This window comes from Anser cygnoides, chromosome 10, assembly GCF_040182565.1.
Source record: "Anser cygnoides isolate HZ-2024a breed goose chromosome 10, Taihu_goose_T2T_genome, whole genome shotgun sequence".
NCBI classification, from domain to species: Eukaryota; Metazoa; Chordata; class Aves; order Anseriformes; family Anatidae; genus Anser; species Anser cygnoides.
In genome coordinates, this window is record NC_089882.1 from 5,179,701 (window position 1) to 5,185,564 (window position 5,864).

The 5,864-nt window shown below is 44.3% G+C and overlaps 1 protein-coding gene across 4 annotated transcripts in view; it reads right to left on the minus strand.

The window, feature by feature from the left end:
* CNTN6 (contactin 6) overlaps positions 1-5,864 on the minus strand; it is a 144,842-nt gene that overhangs the window by 133,777 nt on the left and 5,201 nt on the right. The window lies entirely within an intron of this gene.

Consider the following 5,864-nt stretch of genomic DNA (forward strand, 5'->3'; position numbering starts at 1 on the left):
ATTGTGGAGGAAATATCAGAGGTCGTGCTCTTCATTTTACACAACTATCTGTTTTATGAAATGTGGAGTTCTCTGGGAAAGAAAGTAAATGTAGGTCATGGTGAAGCTGGAGAGACATCTTCCTTGGCCATTTGCACCTAAGGACCACAGGATATATATATATATATATATGGAGAAGAAGGACTGGAGATGTACTTTCTTTACATAGACATGCAATAAAATCTACTGATCCTTAAAGTGAGGAGGTGATGCACAAACAAGTCTGGTATCACTGGTGTTAAATACCATCACTCAATCCAGAGGACACTAGTGGCTGTGCATTTGAGCCAGAATTACTTCACACACCTTTTGGTGGATGAGACTAAAATACCGATATTTTACAAGCCTTTTTTCAGTGATACACATTCCATGGCAGAATGCAACCTCTCAACTGCAAACACCTTCAGTGCAATCACATTCATTGTATTTGATCCTGTCCATTGGGCTGTGCCTTGCCGAGAGCCGATCACCAGGTGCAGCCTGTGCAATTAGCCACTTCAATAACCAGTGGGTCTGATGAACTACAGCGCAGGCTGCTGTATTGTTCAGAATAAATGAGATGGTATAAATGCTGTGACAGGCAATAATGCATTGGTAATAGTGTATACAGCCATTAAACCTAATGCATAAAAGGGCCACTGAAATATGTATAAAAATTAAAACCGTACTTTTACTGATGTGTTTTCTTAAATTAATTTTATATTTTCTACCTCCTGGTTTGGCCAATATAGCTTTGAAATGTGAACTTTAAGGAAAGTTAATAATAGGGATCCCACCTGTTTTTATTTCAGCGACACTTGTACTTATGCGTCCTTGATACTTTTAACACATCCAAAGGTAGCGGTCAGCATGTGGGCACACATGGTACATAGCACCGATTTGGGTTTGATTTGGCCTTATTTACAAACAAATGGCAGTAATTTGCAGTATAGCCTTCTGCAGGACAGAGTTGAAAATCCCCAGTAACTGACGTCCTTGGGATTTTCCTTTTTTCATTCTTTCTTGCAATTTTTATTTTTTCCTCTTTATCAGAACTCAGTTCAATGTCCTGACCGCATCTGTGGCCAATGCTGCAGCAGCAGCAATTTGGGCAGCGAGACCCGTTGGTGCCTACACAGCTACAGGGCTGAGGTGCCTGATATTTTCCAAAACAAGCTGGCACTGCTTTTGCCTCTCAGCATTTACACAATTAATTTCTTACCCAAATCATATTCCTTACCACAATTAATTTCTTACGCAAATCAATTCCAAGAAAATTATTGCTTGTTAATTTTCAACATCATATTACAGAGTAAGTGGGGATTAGGAGCATCTTTGGGAAAAGAAAAAATGCTTGAGTCTCTCACAATCCATTTCTAAAGTTTTTGTGGGTTGTGTTCATTTGTTTTTTCAGAGTTTTTTGCTTTATTTTGTTTTTGTTTTGGTCTCAAAATACTACTTTTGCACCTGTGGGTACAAGTGAGCTGTTCACTATGATTCTATGATTGCACTGAGCAGGGTCCCTGGTTAGGCAGTGTGTGGGGCTTATTTTTGGGTACCGCTGCTGGCTGCCCGAGCGACCTCAGTGCTGTCAAACAAAGCGTTTTCCTGCTAATTCCTTATAGGGCTTAGGTGGATTCTGAATCAATCTGGCTGAGAAAGTCAGCCAGACAAAGAGGTATAATCGTGACATGGTTAGTCATTTATATTTTACCTGAATCAGTGCTTAAGGTACCTTTTGTCAGTTCGTATGCTTCACACATAACTTTTATCCTACCATTTTTTGACAGAAGTTAGACTTTGAGTATTTCTTCCCTATGTCTTCCAAATCAGTCTTCTGAATCCCTACCCAAAGTTTAATATCATCCATTATTCAACACCTAGGCTAACAATAAGGCTAACTTTAAAACTAGTAATCTCTCAGTAAAGCTGTGCAATTAATGCTGAAATACCTCAAGCACAGAATAATACCAAGTAGCGCTCCCCATAGCCTTCCTCAGAGCATCCCAAAATACCAATAGTCTTCCTGAAGTCTCTAGTTATCAAACATTCTTTGAGATTTAGTGGTAGACTCTGGCTCACCTAAGTAGATTTGCTTAAAATGCAGAATATTTTCCCTGCAAATTTAACCACAGACTCTCTACCCGCTGATAGTTTACCCATTTTATGCCAGGTTTCAATGATTAAAATGTCCTCCCAAGGCTGCTTAGTGTGCTAGTGAGCTTTGCCCACACTAGTTCATTCTGTTGTTTTTATCATTTCTGGTTTGCCACGTAAATGACACATAAATGACCCCGTGTTTTCGGTCCGTGTGGCTCCCCACAGCATTGCAGCCCCCACCTGCTCCTGCTCCCCCTGAGTCGGGATGAAGGGGGCTTCCACTTGCTGGAGTTTCACTTTTCCTCGTGGTTTTAGGCCACGGCCTGCACTTGGACAAGGCTTTTGCTTTGGATGCCTTTACAGTCTCCGTAGCTGCAGTAGTATATGTTTTATTTGAAAGCATTACATTTACTGCAATATAAAGAGGCCATTATTGCTTCGCTGTCTTCAAAGCTGGTCTTCCCCCCACCAACTCCTTTGCTGCTGTCTTCCTGGAGTTACACAGTATATGCTGGGCTTACTTATTCCTGCTTGCACTAGATACAACACAGTTATGTTTCTTCCCCCAAGCTCAGTGTCCTCAGAGGAGTATTTAGGTTAAGAGCAGTTTATTCCTGCCTGGAACTGCAGCAATTGCGAGCAGGTTCATAAGCCAGGATTCTCCTGTGCTGCAGGCGGCTACTAACAGCCCAGGTGATGTCTCGGATGGAGACAGAAGCGGGGAGGTGTGCAGCGACAGGGCACAAAAACGCCTGCTGCTGCAGCACGGATGGTGCTCAGGGCATGGTGGCAGCACAGGGTGGGAACGATGCCATTAACAGATAGACACAGGGGGAAAAGGGGCCAAATCCTCATAGCCCTCTGCTCAGCTCCCCTCTCCTCAGAAAAGATGAAAAGAAAGATGTGACAGCAGGGGCTGCCAGAGCCAGGAGCCCTGGCGGAGCAGTGGGAAGCGGGGGCAGGCGAGGGATATGGCACGGAACCCGCAGCAGCTCTGGGGTCTGCGCTTCAGCCCGCTGGACCCGATCAGGGTGCAAGGCCCCCCATACCACATCTCCAGCCTTGTCTGGGGAAGGTGTTTTCAGGGGTCCCAGCCCCAGGGCGGCCTCATCCTGCTCAGTACAGCACCGGCAGCCTGTGCTCACAGTACATTCATTCCTACGAGAATTCTCTCACTGCGGAACAAGTCTTTGCTTTGCTTTGTTTGCTTAATGTAAGATTGTACTTAGAAATAAATGAGTAACTGCTCCTATCTGAAGTGAAGATTTTCCTTTTCAGCAGAAGACATCCCTCTGGCAGGGCTTTCCCCTGTGGCTACGCTCCCACCAAACAGACAGCTACATGGCTGTCATACAGCCATACATATGCAGTTGGTAAATATTGTTATTTAATATGGATCTTTGGGTGAGGAAAGTGAGCCAGGACTGGAAACCCAGGCTAGCTCGTGGATACAGTGGAACAGAGGGATGAGAGAGGGGTTAGGGCAGTACGGTTAGACCAGAACCTCTGACAGCTTCAGGGTGAGCAATATTGGAAAGAAGAGAGTTAAATGTGTATATATATATATATATATATATAAATATATATATATGGCTTTTAGCTTTGCCTGATAGCTCCAGCAAGGACTGGGTCACCTCTGTGGAGAGGCTTCAGCAACATGTCATAGCTAATGATGTCAGTGCTGAGAAAAAGGTGGCAGTTTAAGTGAGTATAATAGGGGTAAAACCTCTAACCTGCTGTGCAGCCCGAATGCTCCTGTTAAGCCGGCAGACAAAACAATTTCTGGGAGAGAGGTGATTTTGTAGAATTTCCTCAGCCCCCAGCTCTGCCGGTGGTTACAGAGCCTCCCTGCTATTATCATCCAAAGGAAAGTGAAACCATTTGGAGATAAGTGCCTGAATTAAGGAAATTAACAGAACATCACCAGTTTGAGGAGAGCTTAAATGCCTCAGTACTAGGGACCTGCTACAGCACAGTACGGCAAACCACGCAGTGCACACCAGTTACCATACAGGGCTGATCTGACTCTAAAGCAATCATTACAAACAGTTTCTGTAATAGCGGTGGCTATCAGACAGGCCAAAGAAGTGCAACCAAGGCACCAAGGACGATCAGCAACAGTGTTGGAGATGAGCCCAGATGCACAGCGTGGCTCCCCAAAGGCAGCGTACGCCTTCTCCACAGAGGAGAGTCCCACAGAGCAAATAACATGCTTGGTTTTATTCATTTACCCTGTTCAAGGACAGACTTGTTGGGATCCATAAGATGCAGGAAAGGCAGAGATGGACTCTGCAAACAAGCCCAACATCTGACAACCAAGACAATGGAGCAGAGCAATGGGAAACTGAGCCCATGCAGGATGCTGGGGAGCCCATGCGGAACAGGGGTCTATTTCAGGGGACACAAATCCACATTTTATCTGGATTTCTTTACAAATGGAGGAAGCACAGTTTATAGTGATGCTTGCTCTGGTCCTGCTGTTTTTGTAATTTCATGGTAGGATTATCAGAAAGTGTTTGAAGAGATGAAGTTGCAGAAACTTCAGTGCTTTTAATCCCCATTTCTCTCACCAAAGGCACCACGCAGTGCTGTACACAGGGCCTGGGAGAAATGGGTTTAGGTTGGTGAAGTATAAGGTGCACCAGGCTTTCAGGGTTTTCCTCATTAGCTGAACCCTGGCATTTCTCTAAAATCTGTTCCTCCCCAAGTCAGTTAGCAATGAAGTCTGAGCACTGTGAAGTGTTCAATAGCTCAGTGTGATAGCAGCAACTCACATGCAGTACCAGCTCTGACAATATTTTCTATGGGAAGATTTCTTAAATATATGGGAAAAGTGGTGGAGCAAGGTTTCAGAATAGCCAGGAGTTTAGGTCATCAACAGTGAGGAAATTTCTGCTCTGCCTAAAGAGTGATCTCCTGTACCCCAGAGAGGGTCCTAATCCCAGACTGCTGACTGCTGTGGGCCCACCTCCCCCAAGGTTTGGTCATCTTGACCCTGGAAAAACCTTTCTGAGAAAGGCTGAGCAAGAACAGCAGAGTGTAATCCACCCGATCCAGGCTAGCAAATTAGCCACCGTTTTCCAGCCAAACCTTTCCCATGTCACAAGTTTAATTAGAGTTTCCTTGCAGGCTTCGCCATAGATAGGAACCTGGGATCTTCATGCTCTGGTTACAGCCATGGGACAGCACAGTTTGTGAAAAAATATGAAACAGTCCTCAGATTTCATCTGAGGAATCTCGTATATAAAATGGATCCTATTGGTAGTCACATCAAGGTGGCCTAAAGCCAGGTGAGTACTTAGTTTAGAAAAATTAGGTAGCATCTTTAATTCCTTGAGAGGCATATGGGAGCTGTGACGGGAGCCCAAGAAGGTTATTGTGTACCTGGGTGGCTGGGTCACTCGTGTTTGTTTATAGCTAATAAAAACAGTTATCTGGAAGCCAATTATATCAGTTCCTGTATTATTACATTGTGTAAACAGCAAGGACATAACACTGTTTCTCTCATCTTTCTGCTGTTTTCTGTCTCTTTTAACAAGAGCATTACAGCAGATGCTGTCAAGAATTTTAATAAAACAGTGTTTCTGACCGTCTTTATCCATTTCTTCTTGTCTTTATAGGCTACAAACGTATTAGAGGGTCTAAGCGAGGAAAATTACTCTCCTCTCCCTCCTCCCTGTCTCTGTCTCTCAGTTGCTCTCCTATATGCTGGGGAGTTTCTCCCTTGCAGAAAACCCAAACCACCA